The 23,168-nt window shown below is 35.1% G+C and overlaps 1 protein-coding gene and 1 non-coding gene across 3 annotated transcripts in view; one reads left to right on the top strand and one right to left on the bottom strand.

Annotated features, from left to right (window-relative positions):
• GRID2 (glutamate ionotropic receptor delta type subunit 2) overlaps window positions 1–23,168 on the bottom strand; it is a 1,351,788-nt gene that overhangs the window by 459,465 nt on the left and 869,155 nt on the right. The window lies entirely within an intron of this gene.
• Window positions 13,137–13,243, top strand: LOC132501286 (U6 spliceosomal RNA). The gene has a single exon (XR_009534214.1). It is a non-coding gene; the product is annotated as a U6 spliceosomal RNA (small nuclear RNA).

Here is a 23,168-nt window from a genome sequence, read left to right as displayed (position 1 = left end):
GGTGCACCTGAGGCAGTTAGACTCCATTTCTCCTGCAAGATGGTGGCCATCTAAGGGCAATGCTGGTGCTGCACAAGGGGCAGGGTACCACCTGTCTATCACCAACAGCATCATCCCCCAGGCAATGCATACATTTAGCACAAGTTCTAAAGTCTTGGGCCCTCTGCAGCTGATACTTGGTATGAATAGAAGTACACCATTTAAAGGTGGCTCAAGTACACAGTAGATCCCTGAGTCTAACAATAATTTTGACTACATTTTTATTGTTTTGAAATTTTCTGATGTTTATATCAATACAATTGCTGCATCATCTCAGCAATATTGTACTGGAAACAATGCTAAAATTAAGCCATTGAGTAAATTCATGATGCCTGTATCCCTGTCTACAATATGAGAAGCATTCAATGAAAAGTGTAACATCATTTGAGGATATTGTCAATAAAATATGAAGGGAAAAAGTACCAAATCTATATGAAAAATACATTTCTTGACACAAGACATATGTTAAAAATACATGTGGGTAAATGTTATTATGTAGAGACACTTTATCAGGGTTAAATAACTTTAGTCATGTCATTTAAGTGCAACTATTAGAGATGGTAAAGTTGAGATAGGAGGGGAGGATGTGTTCTCTAATTTATCAATTCAGACCTTCAACCATTCACTGAAAACACATTATGAGATTGTATGCCTGTAATTCTGACAGATTGCTATTGATGAAACTAGTGTAATGAAGAAATTTCAACTGGGTTTTGCTTACAGAATTGGCCATACAATATCAGACCAATTATCATGGACTACAGTGAATATATTCATTTCATTAAATGAATTTTGCCTCTTAATACAACAAAAGTATACTGACACATCCATTTAGCTAATATGCTGATATCACATATTTATATGGTAGTGAAATATTTTTAAATGCCATTTGAAACAAAATAAAAAGAAGCAAATGTCTTTCAGTTAAGTTAAACTCTTAATCTCTTCTTAATTCATTGTAACTTTTCTGAATTCCTCTTTGCCATGAGAAATTCTCTGAAGGCATATTTTCTCCTTTCAGAGGCTATGAAGCAACTGGAAGTTACTGAGTGGTGTTTGAAACCAGCTTTTGAGGTTCTACCTGCCTTGCCTTAGGACAGCACTGTGAAGACTTCCTTCTCTGCAGTTTCCTGCCTGCTTGAAGTGAAGCATCCGGGTTCTTCTCTCACTGTCACCCTGGTGACAATTGCAGTTCATCTCTGAATAAACAGTTAATTCAGGTAAAGTCCGATACTTCCTCCTTCCTACACTGTATTCCAGAGTCTTTTCTCTCATAAATAGAACAGTAATGATGCAGGAAAAACAACATATATTTTCCAGCATCTTCGTGAGCCTTATTCAACTTCATGGTGATTTTTTTTTTTCAACAAGGTGATTGATTACTTGGGTGTCTAAACTACAATACGAGTTCACTTCTTTTAATTCTTCTCTTACTTAGATTATATATAATATATAGAGAAAAGACCTAATTTTTTTTTTTGCCAAGTATCTAGTGCTGGGTATTTTATTTTATTTTTTCTTATTTTAGCTTCACAATAATCCTACCATTATTTTGCTTACCTTAAGAGTAAGGCAACTTCTGCTAGAGTTAAGTCTTAGGGAAATGTTGATTTTCTATTATATCAACTTCTACTTCATAGAATTTAGTTCTCTATTAATTTCAGAGGAGTGATGAACTTTATGCAAAGGAATTATAATTTGGAATATAATTTGTTTCAGAAGGCAAAGCATAATCTTGTGGGAGGACTCATCTACACACTGTATGTAACACTGGTTGGATTAAGATAAATTCCACAACCAGTGTACAAAGTCCTTTGTTAAGACAAAACAAAACAAACAAACAGGGCTTCCCTGGTGGCACAGTGGTTGAGAGTCCACCTGCCGATGCAGGGGACACGGGTTCGTGCCCCAGTCCGGGAAGATCCCACATGCTGTGGAGTGGCTGGGCCTGTGAGCCATGGCCGCTGGGCCTGCGTGTCCGGAGCCTGTGCTCCGCAACAGGAGAGGCCACAGTGGTGAGAGGCCCACGTACCGCAAAAAACAAACAAACAAACAGAAACAGAAAAAAAAAATAGGAAAGTGTTTCCTGATTGAAGGGATCAGAAGAGTTCCAAGGAGATGGTCATTGAAATAGGTCTTGAATGATACATTTTTGTAAGGTGTGTGTCTTGGAGGTTGAGGCTGGGGGAAGGGGTTTTAAGGAAACTACCAGGTGAAGTTAATGGCACAAGCACAGACAAGGTGTATGAACTAAAGGAGAGCATGTAGTTCTCAAAAACTGGAAAGTAGATTTAGGCTACAAAAAGGAGGAAGACAAATTTGAAAATAGTACCAAGTTTGGACATGGGAAAAACATTAGGTCGCAGGTACTTCTGGGAGATAGTCCCTAGTAGTATAGATTTCACTGGCGTATTCGAAGATTTTTGGTTCATCCATCCTCCTAACAGACTATGCTGGGTGCTGCAACTCATTCATTATCATCAAGCCAACATTCCAGTAACCTTGACTTACAAGAGATGGCTTCAACTTGTATGGTGCTCAGAGTCTATTTTTATAGTATACTCAAGCCTTTCGCTTATATAATAGTTCTGTTTTGTTTTTCACATCAGTCACAATTTATTGCAGTATTTATGTAAATTCAAGGGCATATTCACAATAGGCAGGGAAAAAAAGGTTTTTCTTCTGACATATATTGTTATTTGAAGTTTAGATACATCTAGGCATAAATTACAGTTTCACTCCAAAGAAACTACAGAGTTTATTGACATCCAAAGACAAAGTCTTAACACAAAATAATTTAGATAGACTAAAAATCATTTTTCCTGGATTTAGAAAAAAAGTTTAGTCTTTGTAGATCCAATTCAGTGTGCAGAATTTTATTTTAGAACAACATAAATTGCCTTGATTACCAATTCTGCAATCTTATTCCTACAGCAGTAGGAAGAATTATACTGTCACTATCATTTCTTGACTTTCATAGCACTCCAAATGCTTGTTTAAAACATATGAATTTATATTTTAGCATTTGCAGTATAATGATTTTACTAAACTTAAACAAAATTTCAAAACCTTTATTTTCCCATTAACTTACATATTTGGTCTTAAGCATATAGGAGCTTATACTTAATTTCCTTCCCTTCCACAAAATCTTTTATAAAAATAGTAAATACAGAAAAAAAAGTATATAAAATCATTCATGTTTTAAATATCACTGGAATTTTGCAATGTCAACTATTTAGTATTGTTTTTAATATATCCAGTTAAAAAGGCAAATGTGTGTTGACCTAAGACATATAGTTCCTGACATTTCTCCTCTTATATGTTTTATTTTTCTTCTTTACATGATAGAAGTTTACATATAGAAGATTAACTATCTTTCTTATATAAAAATGTACAATAATAAGCAACATCTAGACATGTTTGGCCAAAGGAGAAGTATCAGGACAGATAGAATTTCTCAGCCATGAAGAATTCTAATATCCTATGGCTGAGAGGATCTTTTAAGGAATTTGAAGTGCTCAGACTCATTCAATGACATAAAAATACCATGGCTCAACCACATAAATTTACTTGGGCAATATGTGTAATACAATTTGCTTTCTCAGTAAGTAGGTATTACATATTGGATATACAATTTGTATAGAGTGTTTTTAATTGTACAAGTGTGCCTGTGATTGCTGGTATAGTATATGAAGTCAGATGACATATTAAGAAATTGAAAAGTTTCTGTGGTTTAAGAAAACTCAAACAATGCTGAGTCATTCTGTTTCCTGTTATGCAGTTAAGTTAGAAGAAATAATGTGTATGACATCGATTCATTTAATCACGTACCCATTCCCTTCCTCCCTCATTCACCCAATATTTACTGAGCAACTACTATGTGGGCCAGGTGTTTTAGACATAATGACTGATATACCTTCAGTTTTAAGGAACAAGACCTCTTAAAAACACAAAACTGTACCAAAGGGTAACAAAATATGTTCTTTATATTCTAATATTCTAACTGTATTTTTATTCACAGATTTCAGAAAAAAATATAATTACACTATTTCTTCAAGATAATATAGCTATATAATTATGTGTATAAAATTTGTTGTAATTCTGCAAAAAATAAACAGATATACATATGCGCTAAGATCTTGCCCCACCTTTAAAAAAATGTGGTGAGGCAATTGAAAAATATAGCCCTTCTATTGCATTCATTTCTTTTAGACTATGATGAAAAACTTGAGTGGTTAACCCTATGTCTTCTAATACTTTCAATTTGCATTTAAAGAAATAAAAAGTAAAAATAGGCAAGAAGTATTACTGTGTTTTCACTTCCTCCCTTTGATACAAATGAATCAAGCTATTGTTATATGGGTACATTAGGGCAACAAACTGAAGACTTCAACACTAATAAAAGGAGATAAGAAGCTGCCAGTAAGAAAGTATGAAAAAGTAGAAAATTTGACATCCTCTAAGGAATGGAAAATCACACTAGATATGAAAAAAATGACTGCTGGTTCAAAAGTAATGAACAGTGAAACCTAACTATAAAATGTTTAATACTTGGAAGTACAGAGTGGACCCATTAATATACTTCTATGACATGAAATATTATAGAGATTGAGTTAGGTGCTTCCAGTGTATAAAGTATGACCTGAGATTAAATTCTGAAATGATCATGAATTCTGTGAACCCACTGGAGTTCATCTGTTCTCTGAAAGCACAGTAAAGATGAGTGGTAACTAAACTCCCAGTTCAGTGGTTTCTAAATTGTCTGAAGCTGCTTATTTAGCTACTTGTGGGCTTTACTTACTTTGAAAAAGTAGGTAATAGGCAGGAAAGTCAGATGTAGTATATAAATTCTTCCCAGTGCACACAGTGAACCATCACAGAGCATTAACTGACCTCCGAGGGTCCCTATGTCAATTCCCAGAGGCCGTGAGAATTAACTGCCCCTACACATCTCCCAAGCTGATAGGTCTCAAAGTTTAGAAAAATTTAACATTATTAAAATATATACCCCTAGGCTTTGTTCTCAGTAATCTTTTTTTTTTTTTTTTTTTTTTTTTTTTTGCGGTATGCGGGCCTCTCACTGTTGTGGCCTCTCCTGTTGCGGAGCACAGGCTCCGGACGCGCAGGCTCAGCGGCCATGGCTCACAGGCCCAGCCGCTCCGCGGCATGTGGGATCTTCCCGGACCAGAGCACGAATCCATCTCCCCTGCATTGGCAGGCAGACTCTCAACCACTGCGCCACCAGGGAAGCTCTCAGAAATCTTGATTGTATGTTCAGGGCTTTGTAATTTTCATAAAATTCTGGGTGATTATGATATGTTATACATTGGTAACTCATTTTGAGCAGAGACTTGGGGCAAGTCTTGAGAGTTCCAATTATATACAAACAGTGTCTGTTTCCAGAGAAAAAGTATCATTTTGTATAAATAAAGTACCATTGATCAGAAAGGGACTTTTTTTGGCCACATCAGACCTCAGTGGCTATAACCACTGGGGTATATTTGGTTATGTTAATAAAATTTACAAGAACATAACATTTAATAAAGCATCCTTTCCCATCCTGTATATTATGGACACAAATTTCAAAATGTTTTGTGAAATTAGAGAGGACAAGAGGTTGTGGACAGACCTAAGAGATTGCTCAAGAGTGTTACTGCTTTGGTCCCTGTAGTTGTCTGTATTACCTGAGGGCAGACCTATACAAAAGAATTGCCAAAATTCTTTAAAGCAAAGAGATCCTCATAGAAAACATCAATTCTTTCCTTTCTAGAGCAGCTCAAACTTTGTAGCCTAGCCGAAGTAGTAGAATCAATCTCAAGATCTCATATTAAAGAATAATGTTCTTTTTCTGGCTAATATTCCATTGTATATATGTACCACATCTTCTTTATCCATTCCTCTGTTGATGGACATTTTGGTTGGTTCCATGACCTGGCTATTGTAAATAGTGCTACAATGAAAACTGGGGTGCATGTATCTTTTTGAATTACTGTTTTCTCTGGATATATGCCCAGGAGTGGGATTGCTGGGTCATATGGTAGCTCTATTTTTAGTTTTTTAAGGAATCTCCATACTGTTCTCCATAGTGGCTGTATCAATTTACATTCCCACCAACAGTGTAGGAGGGTTCCCTTTTCTCCACACCCTCTCCAGCATCTATTGTTTGTAGCTTTTTGATGACGGCCATTCTGACCTGGGTGAGGTGGTACCTCACTGTAGTTTTGATTTGCATTTCTCTAATAATTAGTGATGTTGAGCATCTTTTCATGTGTTTGCTGACCATCTGTATGTCTTCTTTGGAGAAATGTCTATTTAGATCTTCTGCCCATTTTTATTTTTATTTATTTATTTTTTTGTGGTACGCAGGCCTCTCACTGTTGTAGCCTCTCCTGTTGCAGAGCACAGGCTCCGGACACGCAGGCTCAGAGGCCATGGCTCACGGGCCCAGCCGCTCCGCGGCATGTGGGATCTTCCCAGACCGGGGCACGAACCCGCATCTCCTGCATCGGCAGGCAGACTCTCAACCACTGCGCCACCAGGGAAGCCCCTTCTGCCCCATTTTTTGATTGCGTTGTTTGTTTTTTTTGATATTGAGCTGCATGAGCTATTTGTATATTTTTGGAGGTTAATCTCTTGTTGGTTGCTTTGTTTGCAAATATTTTCTCCCATTCTGAGATGTAGAAAACAAACTTATGGTTACAGGGGGGAAACGGGGGGGGGGGGATGAATTGGGAGATTGGGACTGACATGTACACATTACTATATATAAAATAGATAACTAATAAGGATTTACTGTATAGCAAAGGGAACTCTACTCAATACTCTGTAATGGCCTATATGGGAAAAGAATGTAAAAAAGAGTGGATATATGTATATGTATAACTGATTCACTTTGCTGTACACCTGAAACTAACACATTGTAAATCAACTATACTCCAATAAAATTTTTTTAAAAATAAAGAATAATGTGATAAACACCTCATTTTCCTTCTGTTTTCTCCACTCTACTAGTCAACAATGGAATGAAAATGAAATAAAATATTTTGTTCCATCATTCTTTTTTAATTGTGTGGTAAGACTAAGTGAAGACGAGATTAGTTTTGTTTGTTTGCTCTTTAACACTCTTATTTTATAGAATAAATTTTGGTAACGTTCTAGAAGGTTAGTGTTTATCATTATTTTATAATATTATAAAAAGAAGTGGATCATAAGTTTTCCTTGTAGGAGAAAGATTATATGATTCCCACCTTTCTTCATATGTGGTCTGACATTTTGAGGATGTAGAATGAGGAATTTAAAGCAAAAAGCAACTTCAGATATTTCCTAGTTATTTTACCCAGAGCAGTGAACATACTAACTCAAAACTGCACAACTTGGTAGTATTAAGAGACAAGACTAGGGTCCAGATTTCCCAAACTTCCAATTCCCTACAAATGCTTCACAGAATTATGCTGATTGCATTGGCAAATTTGGAGACAGATTGCCTGGTTTCAAGTTCCAGCTTTCCGACTCACTTTATATCCTTGATTCTTTAGAAAGGTAAATCAGGGCTTCCCTGGTGGCGCAGTGGTTGAGAGTCCGCCTGCCGATGCAGGGGACATGGGTTCGTGCCCCAGTCCGGGAAGATCCTACATGCCGCAGAGCGGCTGGGCCTGTGAGACATGGCCGCTGGGGTTGTGCGTCTGGAGCCTGTGCTCCGCAACGGGAGAGGCCACAACAGTGAGAGGTCCGCGTACCGCAAAAAAAAAAAAAAAAAAAAAAAAAAAAAGGTAAATCAGATTATGTCATTCCTATTTTCAAAAATCTCCAAGAGTTTACCATCTCACTCTGAGTAAAAGCCAAAATCCTTATAAGACCTGTAGATTCTGCAAGAACTTCTCTCTTCCTCGTAATGTTTCTTGCTTTACCTCTTACTACTCTTTTCAGATGCAGCCATATTAGCCTTCTTGCTTTTGTTCCTCAAGGACACTTGGCCCAGCCTACCTCCAAACTTGGCCTTTGCTGTTTCCTCTGTCCATGAGCCATTTTTCTCTGATTACCTCCCTCACCAACTCCAGTTCTTCCCAAATATCAATATTTTTCCTCTGAGGACTCCTCCACTCTCGACACCTCCCTTCCCACCCTCCTCATTTATCATTCCCCTTCCCTGCTTTATTTTTTCCTAAAGCACTTATCATCAACTAAGTATCATGCACCACACACACACACACACACACACACACACACACACACACAGACACATCTCTATAACTACACTGGAATGTAAACCTCACCCCACCCACCCTCAGGGTGGAGAATGTTTTTTATTTTTATGTATTCTGTGCACTGCTATGTTCTCTGTGCCTAGAACATTGTTTAGCACATAATAAGCAGTTAAGTATTTGTTGATTGTTGAATTTCATACTTTATTTTTCTCAGACCAGGCAACCACAAAAGGAAAGAAATGAGCCAATATCGTCTGTTTGTTCCAGCTAATACCTTAAAGGAATTCAGCCTCACTCAAAGCTGTTTACATCGTAATGTTATTACATTTGAATAACTGTTCCTATCTTTGAAATCAGATTTTCTGCAAGATCCTTAAGAGATGACTAGGAGTGCTGACTGGTATATAATTTATGTTTCCCAGAGTCAGGGGTAACCAGATAATAAAAATCCTGCTCCTTGTTTAAACCACAGATACAAAACAGCTACTCACAAAGGGGGATGCAAAGCAAGGAACCAAGAGAATACAGAATCATAAAGAAGAGATAAAGAAATTTTCCTTGGGAAATTTATTTAATATTAGGTTCACTATTTTACAGCCTATCAGTTTCATAATTCAACAGAATTCTTTAATACAGAAAGTAACATAGAGATTGGATTCATATGTGAGGAACTATTTCTGATGTGTATACAGTCGACCCTTGAAAACTCAGGCGTTAATCCGAATATAATTTATAGTTGGCCCCCATATCTGTGGTTCCTCCACATCCTCCGATTCAACCAACTTTAGACCATGTAGTACTGCAGCATTTACTATTGAAAAATATCTGCATGTAAGTAGACCAGCGCAGTTCAAACCCTCATTGTTCAAGGGTCAACTGTATTTGAAATATATGTTTTACAAAATATATATATATTAGCAACCACACACACACACACACACACACCCCAAAACCTGTCACATGAGATAAAATCCAAACGCTGCAATTTGGTATACAATGTCCTTGTATACCAAAGTCTCACAGAGCCCTGGATCTAGTGTGACTCTAGTGTGACTCTATATTTTCTGAATATATAGTTTCAATGAGATATATTCAGAATTAACTTAGTCAATTTAATACATAATAAGTATTAATAGAGTAATTATGTGCATTTAGAGGATATGAAAACATAAAGGATTCCATCAAGTTCAAAGGTCTTTAAAGTTAAATGGAAAAAAATATTTATATATCTTAGGTGTCAAAAAATTATCTAAAATTCGATCAAGTCCTATAAAAGTGTGGAGGTTTACAAACAATATAATTAGATTGGGGACCTATACACATGAGTTCTTCCAGTTTATAAAGTTATGTTAAAGATCATGTCTAGACCTCAGTATATTTAATACGATCCTAAACAAAAGCCTGTTACTATCTTGGCTCACTATCCCCCAAATTGGTTAGAATTACCTTATTATTACTTTAATGGATAAGATTTTTTCCAATCTAGGGAGATATCAAATTAATAACAAAATTTTTAAGAGAATAAAATCAGATATATTAATATTATTAATGTTAGATGTATGTACTAGTAAAGTTCAATATTTGTGTACTTATAACATGCTTGATTGAAGTAATACATAATTGAATAATTTAGATGTTAAAGTGGAAATTTTATTAAGTTGTTGTATAGTATTGGAGATTATAAACAAACTTAAGATGCCATATAATTATACATTTATTAGAATATCAAATACTGGGATATTTTGTTAATGATATAACTGAAGTAGAGTACTTTAAAAAGGTGAACAAATATACTTAACTTACAACTGCAGTTTATAATATTCAAAGATGTTTCATTAACTTTTTAAGTGACACCAAATATTTTTCGAAGATTTAAAAGTGATTGTTAAAACAGAAGGAGGGTGTGAAGAATGAGCAGAGAGAGGCTGACTGACCAAAGACTTAAAAAGTTAAAGTCTTAATAAGAGAGTAGATTTTTAAATTTGTAACCTTAATAAATTGTACATTTATTTTAAAACCAAATCAACTCCTACATGGTCTTTTCTGCCCACAAAAACCACCCTTAAAGACGCCAAAGAGTCATTATGAACCAATCGTTAACCTCTTAATGCAAAGTTATTTCTCTTTTCCTATGACTTATAATAAGGTTTTTACAATATCTGTAAGAATCCTTCTCTTTTTCTATTTAAAATTCTGTTTTCTTCAGTGGACTATGAGCTGCTTATAGCCTGCTTTGTACATTCATCATATACTGAAACAAAATATTACAAAATTAAGTGCATCCTTCATCTTTGAACAATTTTCTGGATAAGGTGATGCTATGCTCTGTCTATAAAACTCTTGCTACCTTTGCTGTGTCACTCTTTCTTCCTCATGCCCATTAGGAGTAAGCATTCCCTAAGGCTAATACCTATTCCCCCACCCTGTGCCTTATCATCACCAGTTCTCCCCGAGAGAGCTCATCTATTCTCAGTTTTAAACACTCCTTCTCAAATCAGTACAAATACTTCAGCAATTGCCTTTGAGCTCCAGCTCCATGTTTATGATTACCTGCCAGACATTAAGATTTCTCATCTCAGCAAATAACATGGCTTTAAAAAGTCAAAATAATTTCTTCAAAGCCAGCATAGTCTGTGGTTTTCTCACTTTCTAGCAGGCGCAACATTATTTTTCCAGTTACCTACTACTGAAAACTTGGAATCATTATTGGCATTTTCCTCTTTCAATACACTTTCTCCCATTCTCAGTGAGTCTCTTTGAGGATTTATTTCTCTATGTATCTGTCCTTTTCTACCATTCTCTCTCTACCATCACCCCATCTTCCTGGTTTCTGCCACCACAGTTCATGTCCAGACCATCTCCCACATTTAGCAGATGGCTGACTGTTCTTCCTGAGTGTTGCCTCTCATTATAATCTACCTCATGGGTTGCTGCCAGGGTGATCTACCAACCTGATACACATCAGTCCTCTGATCAACCTTAAATACGAATAGGGTCCAAATTCTTTAGTTATAAATTTAAATGCTCTGTGTTCTAGCACCATAATAACTCCCTAATCTTATTTCCCATGCTTTCCTTTCATGGATGCTCTAATCCAAGGGCTGGTAAACTTTTCTGTAAAGGGTCAGATCATGAACATTTTAGGCTTTGTGGGTCATAGTCTATGGTATCTGTCCCAACCATGCATCATAGCACAAAAGCAGCCACAGATAACACATAAAGAAATGGGTGTGGCTATGTTCCAATAAAACTTTATATAACAAAACAGGTGGTGGGGAGACTAGATTGAGCTGGAGAACCATATGGAGCCCACACCTGTGTCTAATCCAATCACGTTTATCTGCTCTTTTCCTTCAGATGTAATCACCATCTCACCTCCATAGACTTGTTCACAATTCAAAGGCCCCCTCTTTTCATTTCTGATCATGGAAGTCTTATGAATCTCTACATGCCTAATACTCTCTTTGGAAACTTCTTTTAATCCTCAATTTCACAGTGATTGATTTTTTCCTTAAAAGTTCAGTAGATGTCTCCTTTCTTTGTTTTTTCATTCACTTAAGAAACACTTATTAAACACTCACATGTCAGAAGCTATTACAGGGACGAAAGTTATAAAGATGAGCAGATACTGTAGGAATGGCAAGTCTTGTGTGAAGGGGGTGCAGGTGGGGATGGGAGTGGTGGTAAGTTGCAGTGACTTCACTTTAATACATGTAATGAAAATATGAATATCACATTTGTTCTTGGCTAAGGCGTTCAATTTATACCTGAATTTAGAGAACAGTAATAAACAATAACCACATTACAGACATATTTTTAAATTACTATTATATTTTAAAACTAACTGTATTTTAAAGTTTTCATAACAAATAGCTAGTAAGCACTTAAAATATCAATGAACCATAAGTGATATTATTTAAAAAAATAAGCCAACTGAAAGTTTAAAGCTTAAATGTCTTGCAGTTTCTGTTATAATATTGTATTGAACTATGTTTCATATATTAAAGTTTAAAACCTACTTAAAAAATCAATGTAATGAAAAGAAAGATAAAGTATATCCATTGTTAATCCTCTATTTACAACTATGCTAAGTAGCTAGTGCCATGTCTACTTATATTTCACTGTGATGTCAATATGTGATGTCATATTGCTGTTTTGCAAGTAAAATTATTAGACACATCAAATAATGTGTAAAAATAATATAAAAATAACATACTTATTTAATGAAAAATTTGAGTTAAAACGAAACCAAACTAAACATGAGGTTTCTTTTTATGTAGAAAAGGGTAAGTAGATGTATCTTAAAAACAAAATAGATAGCTTACTTTTTTGTATGCCTTAAGTATAGTGCCTGTAACACAGCATCATTATTCAGAATAGCCAAAAAGTGGAAAGAACACAAATGTCCATAAAATGTATAATGGATAAACAAATGTGGTATATCCAATGGAATATTGTTTACCAATAAAAATGAATGAAGTACCAAAGTACCAATCCATGCTACAATAGGGATGAATCTTGAAAACATAATGCTAAGCAAAAGAGGTCAGTCACAAAAGTCCTTATATTGTATATTTCCATTTATGTTAAATGTCCAGAAGAGGCAAATCCACAGAAAGAGAAAACAGATTAACAGTTGCCAAAGCCTGGGAGAATGGAGAAATGAGGAGTGACTACTACTGGGTACAGAGTTTATTTTTGGGGTGATATCCTTAAAATAGATAATGGTGAGGGTTGAATAACTGTGAATATACTAAAACCACTGAATTTTGTACTTTAAAAGGGTAAATATTATGGTACTTGACTTATAATTCAATAAAGCTGTTATATTTTTTCAATCTGCACTTGCTTCAGGAAGTGAAATAGGCTTCTCTTTCAAAAAATAACCAACAAGTGCTCGCTTCGGCAGCACATACACTAAAATTGGAACAATACAGAGAGGATTAGCATGGCCCCTGCACAAGGATGACATGCAAATTCGTCAAGCGTTTCATATTTTTAACATCATTAATCATTAGAGAAATGCAAATCAAAACTAAAATGAGATATCATCTCACACTGGTCAGAATGGCCATCATCAAAAAATCTAGAAACAATAAATGCTGGAGAGGGTGTGGAGAAAAGGGAACCCTCTCGTACTCTTGGTGCGAATGTAAATTGATACAGCCACTATGGAGAACAGTATGGAGGTTCCTTAAAAAACTACAAATAGAACTACCATATGACCCAGCAATCCCACTACTGGGCCACTATATACCAATATATATCCTGAGAAAAGCATAATTCAAAAAGAGTTATGTACCACAATATTCATTGAAGCTCTATTTACAATAGCCAGGACATGGAGTCAACCTAAGTGTCCAACGACAGATGAATGGATAAAGAAGATGTGGCACATATATACAATGGGATATTACTCAGTCATGAAAAGAAACGAAATTGAGTTATTTGTAGTGAGGTGGATGGACCTAGAGTCTGTCATAGAGAGTGAAGTACGTCAGAAAGAGAAAGACAAATACCGTATGCTAACACATATATATGGAATCTAAGAAAAAAAAATGTCATGAAGAGGGCCTCCCTGGTGGCGCAAGTGGTTGAGAGTCCGCCTGCCGATGCAGGGGATACGGGTTCGTGCCCCGGTCTGGGAGGATCCCATATGCCGCGGAGCGGCTGGGCCCGTGAGCCATGGCCGCTGAGCCTGCGCGTCCGGAGCCTGTGCTCCGCAACGGGGGAGGCCACAACAGTGAGAGGCCCGCATACCGCAAAAAAAAAAAAAAAAAAAAATGTCATGAAGAACCTAGGAGTAAGACAGGAATAAAGACACAGACCTAGTAGAGAATGGACTTGAGAACACGGGGAGGGGAAAGGGTAAGCTGTGACAAAGTGAGAGAGTGGCATGGACATATACACTACCAAACGTAAAATAGATAGCTAGTGGGAAGCAGCCGCATAGCACAGGGAGATCAGCTCCATGCCTTGTGACCACCTGACTTGATTTCCCGTTACCTGTCCCTGTCATCATCCAGTTTTTCGTTTGACTCAACATTAATTGAGCAGACATTTACAATCTGAGAATGTAACCAAATTCAACTTTAAACAGAAGGGTAAAGTAGGCAAAACTTACTTGTTTTACGCTTCTCCCTTTGTTCTTCTCTCACTATCTCTGAAAATGTATCTTCCTTGGCTCCACTGCCTTACTGTTACTCTAGTTAGTGCATCAGCCCTTAACAATATTCCTCACCTGGGCTAACTGCTTCCAGTAGAGCTCTAAGATCTAATTCTTCCCTCCTACCCTATTTCTACACACATTCTGCTTATGAAGAGAGAGGACAGTAAGTAAATCCATGTTCTCGTTCCAGGTTATTTACAGCTTAAAGTGGTTATCCCTTCTGTTCAAGTCATTTTAAAAGCTGGTGTCTACGTGTTGCACTGCATAATTAACAGCAAACTATTGGCACCTTCATGGATGATTAAAGATATTTTGGGTGAAGATGAGCATCATCCTACTGCTTTTCAAATTTGCCATGAAGGAACCACGAACAAAGCCATATTTGTCTGCCTATAACTGAGTCTTTGATTCAAAACATGAACCTGAATTAATATAAAACATCATCATTTCTCTTTGCACGTGGCTGCCATTAAATACATGAAAATAGTACTGATGTGCCTTATATTTATATTTAAGATCTTTCATTCCTTCATGGGTTTCTCCTGAAACATAGCTTTCTTAAAGACTTCCGTAAATCTTACTAGCTTTTTGGCTAGTGGGAAGCAGCCGCATAGCACAGGGAGATTCATAACATTATTGTTTCAGTTGACCTTGTGGTCAACTAAAATCTTTGGTTCATTTTCAGCTAAACTTCTATTAAGAAAAATCTCTGCAAATTTTTATCATTGCCATTTTTTCTTATTGCAGGTGACAAGTTTGGCCTTTATCTCTGTCCAGGTTCTTTTTGCTAGTTAAGGCCCATTAGCTGTTCTTTCATTAAAAACAGAGACTTCACTATTCAAACACAATCAAATTTTATCTTTTTAATCAAGAATTATGTGCTTCTGTGAGAACAATATTTTTAAAAAGTGTAGTCTGCAATTAATTATAGTATTACTGTAATTATGTTTATATATATTTTATAATAATTCAATAAAATTAAAATATTTTTATATACTTTTCCCAGCAATAAACGAGTAATATTATATTTTGTTCTTATGCCATGCTAAAGTTAAGAAAAAAATTGGGAAGCAGGAAAATAATGACCGGATATTACCAGGTAGGGGCACTCACACACCATGTTATCATTCAAAATGTGTATTATTGTTATATAATGCAGAAAAGATAATTCATAAAATACTATTAAAATTAAAGACAGGCTTTAACAATAAAAATACAAAATGCCTTAAAAAACTTTTACACTTCTTTTTAGTAAGTGGTTAATATTAACAGAATTCTTAACTAAAGATAAAAATATGAGATACATTCTTAGTTTATTCCTGTACAGGTATAAGGTCCTTCTATCCTTGGAAGGATGGTAAAATTTAGTATTTGTAAAATTAGTATTCTATAAATAAAAGTGATTAGAATATTTCCAAAATTATAACATTAAAAATTATTATTAGTAGATTAATCAATAAATTACTGATTCATTTCCTACTGAACACTACCCTTAAACACAATGGAATTTCATTGCATTGAATTGCATCCCTGATTAAAATGTAATGAGGCTAGGTAATTCCTTTTCATCAGTAATCTCTAAATTTTAATTAATTATAACCAAGTTAGTGCATCAGACACTCAAAACTTTTGTTAGTTTCTTTAAATCTCTTATATTTGGAAATAATTTCCATTGTTGATATTAAGTAGATCAGATAAATCAGATTAGAATGCTAGGCACTCACTACATATACAATGTTATTTTCTATGTTTCAAGTCACCCAGAATGAACTTCCTTTTTTTTTCTACTTATTATTGACTTGAATATTAAGTTGTTAAATTAGTTGCAGATCTTCTGCTACTACTATTTCTTTTTTGTTCTACATGCATCATCCCCCCGCCCCTGGCAAATCAGCAAATTATTTTCAAGTCAGTTGTTTTAATATAGTTATACAATCAACATGTAAGCATGACACAATCTCTAATGTTCTGAATGACTTTAGATTTCTATATCTTATGCTATCATACTACTTGAGTATAAGATCCAAAGCAGCATCAAAACTATTTGTATGTAAATCTGTTATGAACCTGTAACATACAGTATAACTCACAAAACATCTTACCTGTTTCTCTCTCTGCATATGTATTAATACAGTAAGTCTTTGGTCCTGTTTCTCTCTCTGTATATGTATTAATACAGTATGTCTTTGGTCTATGTTGCTTTTTATGTTTATTTAGATATCCACATCCATACCATCTATCATATTTCTATTATGTGTCTATCATCTATTATCTATCTATCTATCATCTATTTATCTATCTATCATCTCTATCTATATTCTCACTAAAAAGATAACTCTACCAATAGTAAGTACTCATAACTGCTTGCTGATATTATATGGTCTTGCAGAGACCTGTGATTCTACCCTTCAATATAGGGCTATCTTTGCTAGGTAGGACATGCTTCACCTAAACCTCATCTTGATAAAGATGGTTGGTGTAATAGCCCCAGTATGTTTTTGTCTGACTATATTGTGGCAAAAAAATACTTTGGCTGGAAAACTCTACTTTGGATTATAATATATTTAACTAAAAATGATTTGTGAAAAAATTTTGTCAGAAATGTCAACTCACCCTCATCTGCACTCATTTATTTTTAATCAAAAAGTGCTTCTGTTAACAACAAGATAAAACTGAATGTCAATTCATAGTGAGCAAATTGTGGCTGTCACTGAAAAAAAGAAAAATAAGATTCTGAACAAATGAGTGGAAATATTATCTCTGCTATCACAAATAAAATTTAAACAGCAAAAGAAAAAAGACAAGACTAAAGATTAAATACTACATAAAACATTGTAGAATAAAGTTAAAAGAGTAGAATATATACAAAAATATTTCCATATTTTAACAACCAGGTGTTTCAAGAGAAAAGCATGATAATTCATGTTATTTTCTAGAAAAATGTGAGAAAGTTTTATTAGTGAGATTTTAAATACAGTAGATTTTTCTCCTTGGGATTTATAACTATAAAATAACTATGACTATATTCAAAGATTGGTTCCATACTTAAAAACAATGAGAGAAAAAAAAGAACAGATTTCACCTTTACTGTTTACCTCTAACAGGTATAGGTTTTGAAATTGTGGAAAGAACTCTTAATGTAGTGGAAAAAACATTGAACTAGAAGTCTAAGCTTGGTTTTTATAACAAACTAATGATATTTAGGAAGGTCTCCAACCCACAAAACTCAGGACTACATATATAAGATGAAGATGTTTCACTAAATGACTGATATTTTTCCCCTAATTTTGTGATTCCTCAGAAGTGTTTGGGATGGACCAAAAAATATGCCTACTTAGAAAAACTTGAGTATACTTAAGAATGGATGAGAACTCAGTTCCTGAATTGTAATTATTTTGTTCATCCCAAGAATAATTCTCCAGTTTCCAGTTTTCTTTGGGAGGAAAATTATCCATTAGTACAACAGTTCCTATATGAGAGACAGAAATATCACATTTTTTCACAATTCTAAAAGATATTGTCTCCTGTTTAATGAAAATATGCTTAATTTATTCAGATCGTATTATTGCTCCAAATGGCAACAATCAGACATTGGGAAATGTATGAGTCTGACTCTGAAAGATTTCTCATCTCAGTTTGGGATATAGATTCATATCAAACTTGAATGAATCAAAAGAAGAAATTCTCAAGCACAGCGTTTCAAATGCTTTTCCATTTAAACCCACAAAAACTACTTTTATTCAAGCACTCCAGGGTAATAAAGCTTTCTATAGCTTCTGATTAAGAATTGCTTGAAAACATTTTCAGTAGATAAGTACTTTTCTCCTCATGAGAATCAAGTGACTTTCTCATAGTGATTATATTCAGCTAGATGCATTCATTTTATTAATTAGACATTTCAAGGCCTAACCTATATTAATCCAAGATATTTTAAAATTATTTTTTAAAGTGAGATTCATTTCTCACTTTTGCTTATAAAAAAGAATTCCAGAAATGCTATTTTACTGTTATAATGGAGTTTAATAAACCTGATAAAGTGTATTTATTGTGGTGCTCTGAGGACAATGGTGCTTCAAGGACAAAGGATGACCCAGCCTGAAAAAGTTTCAGCCTTTCACTCCCTACCGGACTCTTAATCTCCCTCACCACCATGTTGCGATGGTTATGAAATTCCTGAGCCCACCTGGGCAAGGAGACCTGTCCCAAATAAGGAAAGGCATCTGGCCTGTCCCACTCCCACCCTATAGAAGGAAGGTACATGTGTCTCTACCAGTCAGTAAACGAAATTTTCACCTCGGACCATTCCTTTGTTTTCTGGCTATAAAAAATGATCAACAGCACATGTTCAGGCTCGACTCTCCCAGACTACTAGGAAGTCAGCCCGCTGTTCTGGCAGCGACCCTTCCCTCTAAGAAATGTTATCTTCTTTATATTCTGCCTTGTGTCTGGAAATTCTTTTCTAACCTGCATTCGAACCATGACATTTATTAAATAATTTAAAATCAAAGTTCATTGCCAATAAATGTAAATGTCCCTTATTGCACCTGAATTACTGTGATTAATAAAAGTGCCTCTAATTACTAAAAGAGCATCTCCATTTCCAAACATATTTACTTTCCATATTGGAAAGAACACTACGCAAACTTAGCTTTCTACACAACTTCAATAAATTATTTATTAAATCCATAGAGAATTTACTGGAAAGATATTTAAGGCCCTAGTGAAAATGCTTACAATTTATAGTAAAAATGAAACAAAACAAAACAAAAACAACAGTTCCTCAAAATAACATTTGTAGCCTCAACAAGAAGTAGAACATATATCAGCAACATCTAAGTTGCATGAACTTAATAACTGATAATAATAATACTATGCATCTAAACCTTATAAGGCTTTATTTTTGAATAAAAACATTTAACCATCACCTTGAAAAACTATCCATCAGAATTCTTTCAAGTATGATAAAATTTTAGATGATACATATTTGATAATTTAAGCTCCTATGGAAATTGCAGACCAGGGTAAAAATAAGATATGGCTTATTTTTTAGCTTTTAAAAATCTTCCTTTATTATTTCTTCAATCATTTATATACTTTTCTAATGGTTAGTAAATGTTTGGGATTCAGCATGGACTACTAGTTTCACTATACAAAAGAAACAATGTGGACATTTATATATTTTAGTAAGAACTTACAGAAAATATGAAAGTTTTAACTATAAATTATTTTACATTAATACCTTTTCATAAAATCTAAGTAACCTAAATTTTATAGAAAAAGTATCAAATATTAATTTTTAAGTTAGAACAAATATATCTAAAATGCTTAGGGATTCTTTTTTAGAGTTCTTATACTTTCAAATCTTCACCAAAGGAAATCATGTGAAGACATATTTCATATATTAAAAATAATGTTGGTTATGGCAAAATTTTTGAGGTTTATTATTATATGTAAAATTGCCATACTGTAAAACTACATTCGATATTTTTATCTTAATCTAAAATTAGAGTGTTTAATAAATAAGGCTACAAATTAATTCAACATAGTATAGTCCTGCTTCAAATAATATGAGATATAAACTATATTCTAGTGTCATAGAAAGTATCTGGAAATAAATAAAATGAATTGTTTTGCCATTTTAAAAATTGCACTTCAGAATGTTTTATGAATGCAAGATGGTATTGGAATGAAAGAATCACAGAATGCTATGTCTAGAGAGCAAACTCAATTTCAAATTGCAAGCAAGAAAACTTTTGCCCCTTGGGGCTTCCCTGGTGGTGCAGTGGTTGAGAGTCCGCCTGCCGATGCAGGGGACACGGGTTCGTGCCCCGGTCTGGGAAGATCCCACATGCCGCAGAGCGGCTGGGCCCGTGAGCCATGGCCGTTAAGCCTGCGCGTCCGGAGCCTGTGCTCTGCAACGGGAGAGGCCACAACAGTGAGAGGCCCACATACAGCAAAAAAAAAAAAAAAAAAAAAAAAAAAAAAACTTTTGCCCTCAAATTCTAAATTACTTGATACTTCTGATGAACTTTCAGAAATAGTTTCATTCCTCTAAATACAAAGAGATTTTTAAATATTTTTAACTTTTAAAACAGAACTTTTATTTATTTTTTCTGATTATAATAGTATTGTATGCCCTTTGCAGAAAATCTGGAAAATATAAAAAACTAACAATAGGTGGTATTAGCTCAAGGTCTCAGTAAAAATACTATACATTTGAATATCCTCTCCTCAAAGACCAAGAATAGAGGAGCATGCTGTTTGTTCACAACCATATGTTAACAGTCTCCATGCTGTTGGGGATAAAGATCAGTTGTCAAACAGCAAATTCCTGTCTTTAGCAAAGTCAATATATTGCTTTTAGCATACAAATCACTTGTTTCAACCCTTTAAAAATGCAATAAATTGTGTTACTTGTTTTTATTGCAATATACCACCTGTTTATCAAGAAGGAAATCTTGGAGGAAACAGAATCCAAATTAATAGCAGAAACTTTAAAAGGGGCAATAGTTTATACATCCAAGCCATCCCAAATCTAAAAAAAAGGTTTTTTAATATCATAGTTTCTATTCAAAACAAATAGCAAATATCAATCCCTTCATTTTCCAGTTACCTTAGAAGAGCTGAATTGGGACGAAAGTCTTAATGGTGTCTGACTAGCTTTAATGTGTCAAATCTCCCCGTCACAAAGGAAAATAAAATTACTGGAGGGGAAACAAAAGGCAGGAAGGAGGCAATGCAGTCAGCAGTGACCAAAAGCCATGATTACAATTTCAATTATTCATCACTGATATGAACATAGTATTTCGCTAGTTTGAATGAAGAGTCCCCAAACAAAGGAGCTGTTGGAAGTTCTATTAGCAAATATGGTGAGATTATGTACCCAGACTATTAAAATTTTATAATCACTCCAATGTATAAAATCCAGTTCCTGTTGAAGGAGAATTTATAATACCCTGAAAGAGTCAAGACAGGCCTGGGAGAATAAGAGAGATATATAATTAAACATTTTAATAGACTAATGAGAAATTCAGAAGTGAAAGAAAGCAGGTAATTTGAAGCACAATGACAAACCCCTGGGATTATGCTTCAACAAAACCTACCATACCAGGAATGTCACTGTATAACAACTTAGCCTGTTGTGAATTTCCAACATATGTGAACAAATGACATGCTGTGTGACCACTTCTTGGCACAGTTTGCCCACTCGTGCAACCTCTTTGAAATGAATCTTTGATATCTGTCACTTGATATCTGTCACTATCCTTTGGCAAGGTCTCATTGTTCAATCACAACAATGAGACCTTGCCAAAGGATAACATATGAGCAGATGTTTCTCAATTCTGTGTATTCTTAGCTTAGATTGCTTCATGATTAATGCTCTCATAGTGGGTCCTTAATCGCCAATTGTGGCTGAAATCACATTGCGTAGGTGAGTTTGAGCTGAACTGATGTTTCATCGGTGGTGGTGGTGTGTGTGCATGTGTGTGTGTCAGAGGTTGGGTGAGGCATATTCCAGTGTGTCTTACTGTGGGTGCTGTCCAATAGACTAGGAAGGAAACTGATCCTTGCCTCCTTTGTATCAGGTATGGTGCTGAACTCTTAACCGAGTCAGTCTTCAGCATGTGAACTGATGAATCAGACTCTCTGGGTTGCTTTGTGAGCACATACATTTCTGTAAACATTTACTAAGAGTCTGCATGCCAATAGCAGCTAGTCCTGCCTGAAGCAGGACTCTCTCAGAAGTCATGTCAATCCAAACAACAGCTAACTCTTCCAGCGAGGTCACAGTAACTCTAAATACCATTGGATACATCATCAGATACATCATTGGATTCTCTCTTCTATGTAGTAATAGGACATGGGTTCCCTTTGAAGCAGAAATGATCCAGTCCACAGTATAGACTTTTCAAGAGTGCAGCATTCTCTTTAACCATCAGGAAACTGCCATGATCAATAATTTTGAAGGTCTAACAGATTAGAAATTTTATAAGATACTAGATTCACTATCACATGACCTTGGGGTACAAAATATTTTCTTGAAGATGCATCAAAATAAAAACTCACAGAGCTGGGCTTCCCTGGTGGCACAGTGGTTGAGAGTCCGCCTGCTGATGCAGGGGACGCGGGTTTGTGCCCCGGGCCGGGAAGATCCCACATGCCGCGGAGTGCTTGGGCCCGTGAGCCATGGCCGCTGAGCCTGCGCGTCTGGAGCCTGTGCTCCGCAACGGGAGAGGCCACAGCAGTGAGAGGCCCGTGTACCGCAAAAAAAAAAAAAAAAAGATTATACCTAGGAGCTAGAATATCACTGCTGTACCATTTTATTTCATCCACTTACATAAGAAAACAATTTTATGAAGATACTAAGCATTACTGTGAAATTAAGATTGGTTGTGAAACCAGTTTTAATCTATTTTCCCTGGCCTTATTTTCCTGTTTGTGATAAAGTTCAAGGACATTAAATCCAGAGTATTAAATTTTAATGTTGAAGCTCAGTCTTCACAATAAAAAGTGTGTAGCATTAGTAAAACCAAACCAAAGAAGACTTCAGACACACAAGCAAAAAAATCTATTGCGTCAATTCCTCTTCTAAGAAAAAAACACAAATTGATCCTTTAAATTAACTATTTAATTTAATCTTTACTTTAATGTCTACTAATAACTTTAGTTTTAGAAGATTGAATAACATATTATTACTTAAATTATTCTTGTTCTTGGAAATTTTATATTGTGCGGAAAAGAAACAGGAACAACCA

The sequence above is a fragment of the Mesoplodon densirostris genome, chromosome 1 (genome assembly GCF_025265405.1).
Source record: "Mesoplodon densirostris isolate mMesDen1 chromosome 1, mMesDen1 primary haplotype, whole genome shotgun sequence".
Taxonomy (NCBI): Eukaryota; Metazoa; Chordata; class Mammalia; order Artiodactyla; family Ziphiidae; genus Mesoplodon; species Mesoplodon densirostris.
This window is presented reverse-complemented; position numbering and strand designations above follow the sequence as displayed.